This window comes from Thalassophryne amazonica, chromosome 13, assembly GCF_902500255.1.
Source record: "Thalassophryne amazonica chromosome 13, fThaAma1.1, whole genome shotgun sequence".
NCBI lineage: Eukaryota > Metazoa > Chordata > Actinopteri > Batrachoidiformes > Batrachoididae > Thalassophryne > Thalassophryne amazonica.
In genome coordinates this window covers 35,890,235-35,905,464 of record NC_047115.1, presented here as the reverse complement: position 1 = coordinate 35,905,464, position 15,230 = coordinate 35,890,235, and the positions used below count along the sequence as shown (strand labels likewise).

The following is a 15,230-nucleotide window of genomic DNA, read 5'->3' as shown; positions in this document are numbered from 1 at the left end:
GCTACAAACATCCATCCATCCATCCATTTTCTTCTGCTTTATCCGGAGTCGGGTCGCGGGGGCAGCAGCTCAAGCAAAGCCACCCAGACCTCCCGATCCACACACACCTCCCCCAGCTCCTCCAGGGGAACCCCAAGGCGTTCCCAAGCCAGCCGAGAGATGTAGTCCCTCCAGTGTGTCCTGGGTCTTCCCCGGGGCCTCCTCCCAATGGGATGTGCCGGGAACACCTCTCCAGCGAGGCGTCCAGGGGGCATCCGGAAGAGATGCCCGAGCCACCTCAACCGACTCCTTTTCGATGTGGAGGAGCAGTGGCTCGACTCCAAGCTCCTCCCGGTCACTCGGGAGGATGCTACAAACATAAATTACAGAAATAATTCACAGAACAATTCACGGACGAATATACAAGAAATTGCTGTTGGTGCACAGGACAGGAGGATCGCCAACACAGACACAACTCCCATCTCTGGATGGAGCTGCACCTTAAACAGAGAAAAAACAGAATCAGGCATCAGAAAGACAAAAAATACTGTATAATTTGCCAGCATTAATCAACAAGAAAAACAGAAGAAATACTAAGGTAATAATAACATTATTATTGCAAGTACTCTATAGAGACATGCTGGACATTTCATTTCCTGTTCTAAATAAGAGACAGGCAGAGCAAATAGATGAGTGGGATAAGGATGCAGGCTTCTAATATGTAGATCTGGATTTGATTCCTGGTCGTACTGCTGGTTTGTGTCTTTGGACAAGACACTTCATATCCATTGTCCAAGTCAAGACTGGGAGTACACGCTTGTGCTGTGTTTCACGGCATCCACACTATTAACCACCATGGGTTCTGAATGGCAACCGCCCAGGCAGGCAACCGCTCTATAATGGGTACTGGCCATGGCTGAGAAAGTAACCTGCATTGAACTGGCGACAGATCTGGGGGAATCTTAGACACTCACCTGCTTCAAACAAACAGTATGTTGAGATAAGCCACAGCACCAGTAGGCCTCAGGGCCAACACTGGATGTACTTGCGTCTTACCTTAATCATTGAACAATCTCAACCAAAATCAAACATTTCTTCCCATTCATAGGCCTGATCTACTCGCCAAGGTCAAGTCAGATGTGCCATGTGTTGTCTCATTCATCACACTACAGAACCCTCTTAGATCCTGAATAGCAACCATCCAGGCAGATAAGTGGTCCAACCTCACTTCTTGGACATAACCATCTATCCACCACAGCCAGGTAAAACACAAGTGTGCTATTGGCCTTCTCTTACTGCTGAGACCCCTGAGTGCTGAGTTATGGAAATGCGTGGCATGGCCAAAATGTTGGAACTGATGTTCCCTCACTGTTTAAGTGATTATCCCCATCTTAGTTTCTCTCAGTAAACTACCTGCCAAGCTTGATCAAAATCAACCTTGGCTAGAGAAGTAATAGAGTCAAACTAGTATCCTGTCCAAGGGAAGTCATAGATTCTCATCTGTCATGCTACAGAATCCAGGGATAAGCACTGGACCAGGACCAGGCTGACAACCTATGTAGGACTTACTTCTTCTTTTTCCTTCTAAATAAACTTGAAATAGAACTTGTATGAGAGACACTACCAGTATGCGGATGCTTTGCAAAGGGCTGAACCTGTGGACTGGAGCACTGTAGTGTCTGCTTGGTTTATATAAAAATAAAATATAAAAGTCTAAGTTACACCTCAAATGATTCTGACTGTGTGGGAAGGTGTTCATGAATTTTAAAACATACCACTAAACAGGCCAGTGATGATGAGCCTGATGCCAAGGTTGACTGAAACGACTGTATAGCTAAACAGAATTTTTACAAATTTGTATGTTAGTATGTTTTCATGAGGGTTATTGGGCAGGTGTCTGTTTTTATATTTGCTGCGGTCGGCAGGCTCCATCAGAATGATGCGGCTGAGCGGGGCTGAGGTCAGTAGGCCGGCGCTGACCTCCCTGGACCCATTTCTCTGACAGACATTTGTCACTCTGTGCGGTCCCATGTGCAGTAATAGATTATTGACCACCTCGGCGGTCCCATCACTCCAAACAGCTCACAAAACCAGCAGAAGCACTTTGGTCGTAACAAAGCAAGAAGAAAAGAAACTGAGGAGAGGAATCTGAGAAAAACTGTGGGACCTGTAATGAATGAAAGACCGTCGTCTTATGTGTTTGATGCAGTCACGCAAATTAATTCTTTGTGATTTAGTGATACCATAACATATGGTTCCGTGTGGTTCCTTGACATTTGATCACCTCTGGCCAAAAATGAACCATTTAAAGCTACAGTGTGCAGGATTTAATGCCATCTAGTGGTCAGGTTGCAGATCACATTATGCCATCTCTGGTCATATTTTGCTCTTTGTGGATGGGGATTCATGCTCCCTTTTTCTTTTTTTTTTTTTGGTGATAAATAATATGTATGATCCTTCAATTCACAAAAATGAGTGTCTCAAAGTCTTAGCCTGCACGAGCAACCGGTAGACAGTGTAGACGGGAGTAACTACTGATTCCACCTCTTTTTTTCTTTACTGTTCTGGCCATGCTGTAAAATGCAAAGACAGAGTAAGTATGTCCCTCTCAGGCTGCTGTATCAACATGGCCGTGCAATTGCCATGTTGGGGGGGGGGGGGGGGGTGCTTCCACATTGATATGAGAAGCCAGTTGTAAGTTTTGAAAACACATTGGCTTCTTGATGCTGGTAAATATACAGTAATGCAAAAAAAAGAAAGAAAGAAAGAAAGAAAGAAAATCCGCACTCTGGAGCTCTACCGGTGTTCCTCGGATTTTCTTTCTTTCTTTTTTTTTGTCTGCTATTCTTGATTGTCCTGCACCAAGTTTCAAAATGTGTACTGATGGTGGTTAAAGTGCTCAGGGTGGCTCCCCAAAAAAGGGGACGCGTTCTGCAAAAAGACACCGTGTGGCTTTTTTTTGCTTGAGAGCTGATTGCAGTGGCACTCACTCAGTTGTCATTTCGAATAAATGAAAAAAAGACTGTGGTGCTTGGGGGGGGGGGGGGGGGGGGGGGGGAGAGTGCTATATGGTCATAAGCCCTTAAGTCTCACTTAACACACAACCCTTCCACCATGTTTAATGAATATTGGCCCCATATTTTTGAGGTCAACCAAGGTCAAAGGACATGTGACCAATTGAAAGATAATGTAGGATTTCATATTAGTGCTAAATTTTAATCATAGGTGTATCTTTAACCCAATTCCACTGTAAATATCCCCCTTATATAAGGATTAGCCTCAAATTTTCACCTTGGCCTATGACCCTTGACTTGTTATCAATGTTTTGTTTTGTTTTTTTCTCAATCATTCCAGTAAATTTAGTCTCAATTGGATCAGGTTATTTTGTTCATACTCCAGACCATAAACAATACTCGTGGAGGTATGTGCAAGAAATCTCTTAAAGAGCATCTGGGTGGAGTTTAAACTCAGTACAAGGTCTGTTCTGGGCCACGTGTCTGTCTGTGATGAATTAGGCAGAAAGTAGGTCTTTCTTCCATATTGTGTGTTATGTTTTTTGTTTTTTTGTTTTTGGCACATTCTGGGGTTCTTAATTGTATGATAATTCATCTCGGAGCACTAATTTACCCCCTGCCAGTTGCTTTAAATGTCGGGCCATTTTGTGAACCAGCACTCGGAATTAGAAATGAGCCGACGGTGCAGAGAAATGTGTCTTCCAGATAAAGAGCATATTAACTCCCACATTCTGGATTTTTTATTTATTCATTTATTTTCATTCAGCACAGAGGTTGTGGGTGTCTGAGTGACCATATGTGATATTTTCTCATAAAAAGGCCTAGTTTCACTATTTGGCACTCCGGATCAGCAACGATTTTTAACAACGGGCAAACAATTGTAGCAGCGTTCTTCTGGAATAGCAGACATTTATCTTTTTTTAAATGCACTGAAATTCAGCTTGCACACATAATGTTTCACTTTGAGTGCAATGCGATGCTTTCAGTGTGGCATGTTGGATCTGCAATATGTCCCTCTCCAGCAATTCATACAATAACTACCTGCTGTTCAGATTCTTGGGCCCTGTCTGTCATTCTGTTGGGGGACATTTGGGCTTTTTTTTTTTTTGCCATTGCTTATTTAGCCACGGGAGGCCTATTAATTTCAACAGGCCCTGTCCTCTCCAGGGGCGATCACTACCCGCTGCACGCGTGTCCCATTGTTTAGATCCACTTACATCTGTGGTCAGTGAATAATGACAGCTCTACAGTGTACCTCAGCACAGCCATACGTGCACACAAATGTACAGGGATGCGAGCTGAATATAGATTACCCAAATAAAGAGCAAAAAAAAATAAAAAAAATAAGGGGTGTAACAATTGGCTGATACCAACCGGAAATCAGTTTTAAAGTACAAGATATGACAACATTGATACACGGAGCCCAGAATCAATCTAAGGCTGTGTCCATATTTAAGAGGTGCATCCTTCTAAGGTTCCATCCTATGAAGATCTGGCCCTCAGAGACAACAGAGGCTGATCAAATCATAATGAAATGAGACTGTCCATCCCATGGAGCATTTTGCGATTGCATTATTAGCTTTCCTGCCCGAACCTCTGTTCCCTGATAATCTTGACAGCTGCATGCGACAAGCTAGCGCAAGTCAACGTAATCCAAAGTTTAGTAATCATTTTTCAGTACTTATTTATACTTTACTTGTAAATATTACTTATTTACAGTTGTACATCTGGAGCCTGAAATGATCCTTTTAATTATTTATTTATTTTAATTTATCAACTTTTTTGTCTTGGGGAGAAAAAAAAATCATATAATGACTCATAGGATTATTTGGGCCACAGAGGATCTACCTTTGTTTTGGGGGGAAAGTAGGCTTCCTACATTCATTGGTTGCATTCAAACGTGCCTTCAAATTGAGACAGTCTGGTCGCACAACTTAAGACTGAAAAAAAAAAACATAAATATGTCCAAATAACAATTTTTTTATGTATCTAAATTAAATGAACTCTGAAAATACTTCAATTTCAAATTTCATGAAAAACCAGGTACCTTACTCAAGATTTTGCTACTATACTGTAGCATGTTGGCACTGCGGCTGCACACCTTTTGTTCACCACTGGGGGCAGCACCACATATATTAGCTGAAAGCGCAGCACAGAACAAGCCCAGAAGAAGCCAGCTTTTGTAGCCTGTTAGCATAGAATAAACAGCATAGTAAAACTTTCCAATTCTGAACAGTTATGATGGTTATTAATAAATTGTTAACCTGACATGAAGTTCAACTGGGTACATTTACCATTCTACTGCCTACAACCATTTTTACTTCCTCTCACAGGTAAAGTTAACATCACTGTGATCAGTCTTGCCAGAATCTCATGTCTACCTTCAAACTTTTACAGGAGTTCAAAGACATGGAAGTAATTTCAATTTTCAATTTATTTTCCTTTATATAGCACCAAATCACAACAGAGTTGCCTCAAGGCCCTTCACACAGGTAAGGTCTAACCTTACCAACCCCCAGAGCAACAGTGGTAAGGAAAAACTCCCTCTGAGGAAGAAACCTCAAGAAGTAGCAACGTAACAGCTTAAGTCAACCAATTCATCACATTAATTTCAAGCTATTAACCCGTTCATGTAGATTAAGGCTGTGTCTCAGTTAGGGTCGCCAGATGTCCTCCTTTTTGCCAAAAATAGAGATGGGTTCCGGCGTTGTTATTGACAGTACAATAACAATGCCGGAAACCATCTCAATTTGTGGCAAAAAGGACATCTGGCCACTCTAGTCTCAGTTGAGGTTCTGCAACCTTCTATGGCTGCATTCATTGACTGCATAGGTCATACACTGGAGAAAAAGAAACATGACTTTAATTTGTGCATCGGTTATGATGTATGCAACCAACAAATCCTAACAACAATTTAATACTGTTATAGCACTTCAGAATGTGAAACATCTACTAAGCTGTTTATTGTATGCTAACAGGATAAAATCAGCTGGCTGCTTCTTCTGGGCTTGTTCTACATTGTGCTTTCAACTACTGTAGATGGTGCTGCCCCCAGTGGTGAACAAAATCCAAGCAGGGCAATGCCAGTGCTGCAGCATAGTAGCAAAACACCTGAATGAGGTACCTGCTTTTTCATGAAATATGTATTTGAAACAGTGTGATACATAGTACTTTTGGTGTTCCCTAATTTATTATTGAAAATGAATCCCTACATTAAACAAAGAATTATATCAGATTGCATCGTGTCACAAATCATTGCATAATAAAAAGTATAATCCTCGTAGCCTAAGTGCATATCAGAACACCTCTAGAAAATACTCAGTTCTTTTTCTGCAGAAAACTGGAGCTTCCACCACTTCCTTTTGCAGCCCTTTGTGAGTTTTTGCTGTTACAGCTGTTGTTTTGGCACCATCCCAACAGTATCTGACCCATTAAATTAGCAACATTGGTTGATATGGTGCCATGCTAATGTTGAGACTTTCTCAACAGACTCCTGGCAACCGGTATTTCACTCTGGCTGTGCAGAATCGGCTGTGCCACTGCTACCACACATCATAGAATATTAACCCTTTTCTGTTCCCTGGCAGTGTTCACCAGATGGCACAGCACAATAACATCTGTCAATTTCAAGGCGGCGCCTCTTTGGTGGATATTTCCCTCTCGCACTTTGGGATGCTGCGGGGATTTTTTAAGACATAATAAGCGAACTGATGTGCAGTTTCAGATCATAATGAATCAAATGTTACAGTGGAGCAAAGAGGCGTGTTTCCTCCGAGGGAGACGTGTGTGCAACAATGCAGCTGCAAATAATGGAGCCATGGAAAAGATCTGGCAGCATCCAGGTTAAGGTTTCTTCCCTCCACTCGAGCGATCGGAGCAGTCGTGAGATGAGGTCCCTGGTGCCCCGTCAGCTGCCACTCCAGCTAAATTAAAACTGAGGCCTCCAAACACATTTCTCATTGCAGGCCTAAAGCGCAGTAAAGTTGTATTTGGCTCAAGTGGCGGCTGGGGAATTGTCCCCCTAACCCACTCCCACTCGCCTTATTTACATGATAAAGGCTGGAATCAGGCTCCGAGCTGCGGTGCGCTCCCCGCAACCCCCCCACCATTTATTCATTTCTTTACCAACATCACTTCGCCTTCATCAGACACGAGTGAGGAAATCATAGCAATTTAAATTTACTTGAGCATACTCCCTGGAAAACAGGACTGGGAATTACCCCTGAGCCTGTCACGTGTCTCTTCCTCTATCTTGCATTCCAAATGAAACATCAACTCTCGTACCTCTGACTGGCCCGTTTGCCAACAGTACGGCTTTCCCAGTCATGTTCTGAACTTTTTTTTTTAATGACTCGTATTCTGAACAAAAGTGTAGAAGAGATAATATGGAGTTTACATTCATGTCCTTCTTCAGTTCAGTATGATCTTCAATTCAGGGTGTAAAAAGTAGGAACAGAGTGACAGAGTGTACAACTGTCATATATATCAAATTGGTGGTCTTATTAGTATGGTTCCATTTTCAGAAAAGAAGGTTGTATAAAGTGCCCAAGGCATTTTCTGTTGCAAGCAGACAACAGACTGATTCCTATGCATTTTGACCTGCCAAGTTCAAAAATTGCTGTTGGCATGCTGTATCTTTACCCCTTCACCCCTAATTTGCATAAAGAAAATGGCCACCAATTACATAAAAATTTCCACAATTTTGGTTGTTTATGTAGCATAAAAGCAAACTAAACATCCTTTTCAATGTATTTTGACCTGCTGAATTCAAACATTATTGTTGGCAAGCTGTGTCTTTATCCCTTCACCCCTAATTTGCATAGAACAAAATGGCCGCTCATTTCATGAAGCCTTTCAAAAGTCTGCTTGTGTTTGCATTAGAAGAGAAAATAAAACTTATATTTCTATGTATTTTGACATGCTGAGTTCAATAATTGTTGCTGGCAAGCTGTATCTTTACTCCTTCACCCCTAATTTGCATAAAACAAAATGGCCATGAGAAGTTTGTAAGAAGTCTGCTTGTGTTTGCATTAGAAGAGAAAATACAACTTATATTTCTGTGTAATTTGACCTGCTGAATTTAAATATTGTTGTTGGAAAGCCGTATCCCTACTCCTTCACCCCATAATTAGAAAAAAAAATTAATGAATTTAGTGACTGCCTGGTATTGTTACCGGTAAAAAAAAAAAAAAAAAAAAGTAAGTCTTTGATTTGACCAAGGCAAGCAAATCAGCAACATGAAGTAAAAAAGAATGACAGTTTGAAATGAAACATGTTTCCTTGGATAATATGCATGTCTCTAAAGGTCAAATGTGGGTAAAACTGTTTACATTTTTATATTTTGCTTCTGCTTCCATGAGATCACCACAACCAGCAAGAGCAATGTGCAGATCACCATCAAACTCTGCAGCCTTCAGTATCTTTTCATTAGTCTTGAAGGTCTCAACATTGTGCAGAGTCTTGTCAGCCTTCTCCTCCTGGCAGAATATGCAAAGGGCCCATTTGAAAGTACTGGAGGCACTTCCAAGTCTTGCAGCTGGTCCAGTGGAGGGGTCTGCAATGGATTCCTCTGTGTCTTGAGACACTGACCTTTTTTCTAGTCTCCTAATATTTGTTTTGTTGGTGAACCAACTGTAACAGGATCTATGCCATTTTAGAGACGTCTCATCAGAACTCAATATCCTCTCAGTTGTATTTTCTCCATATCTTTGAGCTTGTGACGGACTCTTGCACTATCCTGCAATTTAGCCTTTCCTTTGTCACTACCCTGAACAAGATTTTCTTTAGTGCAGTCCTGACAAATGATGCAGACATCACCATCCACTGAAGAATCTCATTTCATGCTGCCTAAGGCCTCCATTTTTCAAATCAAGACAACAGAGATTGTTACCTAAATAAGTATTGAGAACAGTCACCACTGAAGTATGCAACAAGAGAAAGTACTATCAAGAGGAAGTCACTCCACAACTGAAGCGATGAATGCAACTAAACCTAAATGCTAGAGAATACAGGGATTCAACTGTATTATCTTACTACCTAACACTTTCAAGATTATATGTAAATCAATCTAGTGACAAGGGATACTGGCAACCTAACACAGTGTATATAAAAAGAATCAGCAGACAAGAGACAACACAAATCTAATCGAACCCTACTAAGTATAACACATTATACTACAAAACCAATACCACAAGTTTGGAATTTGTCCACATAAACCAATACACTAGTACATGAATATGCACAGATATAGATGAACAAAATAACTCAGAGTCCTCTTAACATGAGTGTGAAAGGATGAACAACACAAATATATCAGGAACAATGCAGTTTGATTGGCCACGTCTATGCTGTGGCTGCTGCTGCTGCTGTTGAGTCACTGTGGCACCATGTGCCTGGCCACTGGCCAGTGAGGCCTGCCCTCTGGGATCAAAAGCAGTAGCCCTCTGGTGTTAAAGCTGTATACATTATCTGTGTTGTACTGAGCCAATTATATAAGTTTTTACATAGTATTATCATTATATTGTTCAGCATTTGTGATGAAAAAATACGCAAGAGTCATTCACATGCCATCAAGGAATGAATATAATGATACTGTGATTATTAAATTTTAATTTAATTTTAACATCCACACACATACTGAGAATGACAGCCTCAACACTGCATTTAATCTGTTATTAGACTCAATTGGCTTTGCTCAAAATGTAAATGAGTCCACCCACCACTTTAATCATATCTTAGATCTTGTTCTGACTTATGGTATGGAAATTGAAGACTTAACAGTATTCCCTGAAAACTCCCTTCTGTCTGATCATTTCTTAATAATACACTCAACAAAAATATAAACGCAACACTTTTGGTTTTGCTCCCATTTTGTATGAGATGAACTCAAAGATCTAAAACTTTTTCCACATACACAATATCACCATTTCCCTCAAATATTGTTCACAAACCAGTCGAAATCTGTGATAGTGAGCACTTCTCCTTTGCTGAGATAATCCATCCCACCTCACAGGTGTGCCATATCAAGATGCTGATTAGACACCATGATTAGTGCACAGGTGTGCCTTAGACTGCCCACAACAAAAGGCCACTCTGAAAGGTGCAGTTTTGTTTTATTGGGGGGGGATACCAGTCAGTATCTGGTGTGACCACCATTTGCCTCATGCAGTGCAACACATCTCCTTCGCATCATCCGTGAAGAGAACACCTCTCCAACGTGCCAAACGGCAGCGAATGTGAGCATTTGCCCACTCAAGTCGGTTACGACGATGAACTGGAGTCAGGTCGAGACCCCGATGAGGACGACGAGCATGCAGATGAGCTTCCCTGACACGGTTTCTGACAATTTGTGCAGAAATTCTTTGGTTATGCAAACCGATTGTTCCAGCAGCTGTCCGAGTGGCTGGTCTCAGACGATCTTGGAGGTGAACATGCTGGATGTGGAGGTCCTGGGCTGGTGTGGTTACATGTGGTCTGCGGTTGTGAGGCTGGTTGGATGTACTGACAAATTCTCTGAAACACCTTTGGAGACGGCTTATGGTAGAGAAATGAACATTCAATACACGAGCAACAGCTCTGGTTGACATTCCTGCTGTCAGCATGCCAATTGCACGCTCCATCAAATCTTGCGACATCTGTGGCATTGTGCTGTGTGATAAAACTGCACCTTTCAGAGTGGCCTTTTATTGTGGGCAGTCTAAGGCACACCTGTGCACTAATCATGGTGTCTAATCAGCATCTTGATATGGCACACCTGTGAGGTGGGATGGATTATCTCAGCAAAGGAGAAGTGCTCACTATCACAGATTTCGACTGGTTTGTGAACAATATTTGAGGGAAATGGTGATATTGTGTATGTGGAAAACGTTTTAGATCTTTGAGTTCATCTCATACAAAATGGGAGCAAAACCAAAAGTGTTGCGTTTATATTTTTGTTGAGTGTATTTACATTTACTCTGATGGACTACCCAGCAGTGGGGAATAAGTTTCATTACACTAGAAGTCTTTCAGAAAGCGCTGTAACTAGGTTTAAGGATATGATTCCTTCTTTATGTTCTCTAATGCCATATAGCAACACAGTGCAGAGTAGCTACCTAAACTCTGTAAGTGAGATAGAGTATCTCGTCAATAGTTTTACATCCTCATTGAAGACAACTTTAGATGCTGTAGCTCCTCTGAAAAAGAGAGCTTTAAATCAGAAGTGCCTGACTCCGTGGTATAACTCACAAACTCGCAGCGTAAAGCAGATAACCCGTAAGTTGGAGAGGAAATGGCATCTCACTAATTTAGAAGATCTTCACTTAGCCTGGAAAAAGAGTCTGTTGCTCTATAAAGCCCTCCGTAAAGCTAGGACATCTTACTACTCATCACTAATTGAAGAAAATAAGAACAACCCCAGGTTTCTTTTCAGCACTGTAGCCAGGCTGACAAAGAGTCAGAGCTCTATTGAGCCGAGTATTCCTTTAACTTTAACTAGTAATGACTTCATGACTTTCTTTGCTAATAAAATTTTAACTATTAGAGAAAAAATTATTCATAACCATCCCAAAGACGTATCGTTATCTTTGGCTGCTTTCAGTGATGCCGGTATTTGGTTAGACTCTTTCTCTCAGATTGTTCTGTCTGAGTTATTTTCATTAGTTACTTCATCCAAACCATCAACATGTCTATTAGACCCCATTCCTACCAGGCTGCTCAAGGAAGCCCTACCATTATTTAATGCTTCGATCTTAAATATGATCAATCTATCTTTATTAGTTGGCTATGTACCACAGGCTTTTAAGGTGGCAGTAATTAAACCATTACTTAAAAAGCCATCACTTGACCCAGCTATCTTAGCTAATTATAGGCCAATCTCCAACCTTCCTTTTCTCTCAAAAATTCTTGAAAGGGTAGTTGTAAAACAGCTAACTGATCATCTGCAGAGGAATGGTCTATTTGAAGAGTTTCAGTCAGGTTTTAGAATTCATCATAGTACAGAAACAGCATTAGTGAAGGTTACAAATGATCTTCTTATGGCCTCAGACAGTGGACTCATCTCTGTGCTTGTTCTGTTAGACCTCAGTGCTGCTTTTGATACTGTTGACCATAAAATTTTATTACAGAGATTAGAGCATGCCATAGGTATTAAAGGCACTGCGCTGCGGTGGTTTGAATCATATTTATCTAATAGATTACAATTTGTTCATGTAAATGGGGAATCTTCTTCACAGACTAAGGTTAATTATGGAGTTCCACAAGGTTCTGTGCTAGGACCAATTTTATTCACTTTATACATGCTTCCCTTAGGCAGTATTATTAGACGGCATTGCTTAAATTTTCATTGTTACGCAGATGATACCCAGCTTTATCTATCCATGAAGCCAGAGGACACACACCAATTAGCTAAACTGCAGGATTGTCTTACAGACATAAAGACATGGATGACCTCTAATTTCCTGCTTTTAAACTCAGATAAAACTGAAGTTATTGTACTTGGCCCCACAAATCTTAGAAACATGGTGTCTAACCAGATCCTTACTCTGGATGGCATTACCCTGACCTCTAGTAATACTGTGAGAAATCTTGGAGTCATTTTTGATCAGGATATGTCATTCAAAGCGCATATTAAACAAATATGTAGGACTGCTTTTTTGCATTTACACAATATCTCTAAAATTAGAAAGGTCTTGTCTCAGAGTGATGCTGAAAAACTAATTCATGCATTTATTTCGTCTAGGCTGGACTATTGTAATTCATTATTATCAGGTTGTCCTAAAAGTTCCCTGAAAAGCCTTCAGTTAATTCAAAATGCTGCAGCTAGAGTACTAACGGGGACTAGAAGGAGAGAGCATATCTCACCCATATTGGCCTCTCTTCATTGGCTTCCTGTTAATTCTAGAATAGAATTTAAAATTCTTCTTCTTACTTATAAGGTTTTGAATAATCAGGTCCCATATTATCTTAGGGACCTCATAGTACCATATCACCCCAATAGAGCGCTTCGCTCTCAGACTGCAGGCTTACTTGTAGTTCCTAGGGTTTGTAAGAGTAGAATGGGAGGCAGAGCCTTCAGCTTTCAGGCTCCTCTCCTGTGGAACCAGCTCCCAATTCGGATCAGGGAGACAGACACCCTCTCTACTTTTAAGATTAGGCTTAAAACTTTCCTTTTTGCTAAAGCTTATAGTTAGGGCTGGATCAGGTGACCCTGAACCATCCCTTAGTTATGCTGCTATAGACTTAGACTGCTGGGGGGTTCCCATAATGCACTGAGTGTTTCTTTCTCTTTTTGCTCTGTATGCACCACTCTGCATTTAATCATTAGTGATTGATCTCTGCTCCCCTCCACAGCATGTCTTTTTCCTGGTTCTCTCCCTCAGCCCCAACCAGTCCCAGCAGAAGACTGCCCCTCCCTGAGCCTGGTTCTGCTGGAGGTTTCTTCCTGTTAAAAGGGAGTTTTTCCTTCCCACTGTCGCCAAGTGCTTGCTCACAGGGGGTCGTTTTGACCATTGGGGTTTTTACGTAATTATTGTATGGCCTTGCCTTACAATATAAAGCGCCTTGGGGCAACTGTTTGTTGTGATTTGGCGCTATATAAATAAAATTGATTGATTGATTGATTGATTGATTAAATCCACAGGAGACATTTTTCAACAGGCCAGTATGAGTAAGATTGACAAATACATGCATTTGTAGGCCTGATTGTGCAGCAGAGGCATGGGGGGAAATTGGTTGTGTTATCAATTTCTTTTGTAGTACAAGCTTCTACAAACTATGAAAACAGCAGGCGGCCATGTTGTTTCATGCATATTAGTGATGAAGGAGAGAAGATACAACTTGCAAATAAGAAACTGTGAACTCAGCAGTTCAAATAACATAAATATTAGAGTTTCCATTGCCTTTCTTGAGCAAAAACAAGCAAACTTTGGGAGAACATGAAAAACTGCGTGGACATTTTGTTTTTTGCAAATTAGGCAGTGAAGAAGTAGAGATACAGCATGCTAACAACAATTCTGCGGGTCAAAATACATAAGAATAGAACTTTTATTTCTGTTTCTAATGCAAATATAAGTAAACGTGTGGGAAATTTAACAAAATGGGTGGCCATTTTGTTTTATGCAAATTAGAAGGTGAAAGAGTAAAGATGCAGCATGCCAACAGTAATTTTTGAACTCGACAGGTCAAAACACATAAGAATCAGCCTGTTGTCTGCTTTTAACAGAAAATGCCTTGGGTAGTCTGCTTATGTGAAAATAGAACCTAACTATTATATTGTGCGTTGTGACTCAGTTTCCCAGCTGGGATGAGTTCAGGGTGATGCACAAAAGTCCATTCTGATCAGACGTGTGTTTGTTTATCACACAAAAAGTTACATCAGGGCCTCCAAGCAAAAGCCAGGTCAACTGTAATAAATAAATAATACAAAATGGATTAAATTTTTTCTTGTCTTGAAGTGCTATTTACAGTCCGGTCCATAAGTATTTGGACAGACAGATTTTTTTTTTTTCTCTCTCTCTCTCACTCTTCTTATTTTAGTGTTTCTGCTTCTGTACACCATCACAATTGAGCTGAAATTAAACAGCCAAATGTGCTTGTCTCATAGAGTTTCAGCTTTAATTCAAGCGGTTGAACAAAAACATTGCATTAACCATTTTGGAACAACAGACATTTTTTATACACAGTCCCTCTCTTCATAAGTAGTTGTAGTCCCTTCAGTTCCCTTGTTTTTCCACTTGAGTTCACCACAGTAAATCCAAGGTGCATTTGCATATCAATTTTGGCACAAGTTTTATGCCGGATGCCCTTCCTGATGCAACGTCACATTCCATGGAGAAATGTGGTAGGAGTGGGGTTTGAACTAGGAACCTTCCGCAATTAACCCAAGCGCATTAACCACTTAACCACCACCGCCAAAGTAATAGTACAAACTAAATCTAAGTATTATTATTAATATAAATCATCACTTTTACAACCAGCTTTCTTTAGACAAGCCAGGAGCTGAAGACATGAACATTTCCAAGTCATTGAATGTGTCTTAATCTTCTTTAAATTAATCATTTAAAAATAAATAAAGTACAGGTCTTTTTCTTTAGGGTGCCACTGCTTCCTGTCTTACTGTTTGGTTGTGAGATATGAATGCTAACCAGTGACTTAAGATGAAGACTGAATGTCTTTAGTACTATGTCTCTTTGGAGGATCCATGGGTATCACTGAAATGACTTTGTGTCAAACAAGCTGTTACTTGGAGAGACTCAGATG

General features: G+C 40.7%; 1 long non-coding RNA gene across 1 annotated transcript; it reads left to right on the top strand.

The window, feature by feature from the left end:
* Positions 1-4,765: 4,765 nt before the first annotated feature.
* LOC117523721 lies at positions 4,766-15,005 on the top strand. The gene is made up of 3 exons (XR_004564592.1): positions 4,766-4,777; positions 12,206-12,211; positions 14,911-15,005. It is a non-coding gene; the product is annotated as an uncharacterized LOC117523721 (long non-coding RNA).
* The last annotated feature ends 225 nt before the right edge of the window (positions 15,006-15,230 follow it).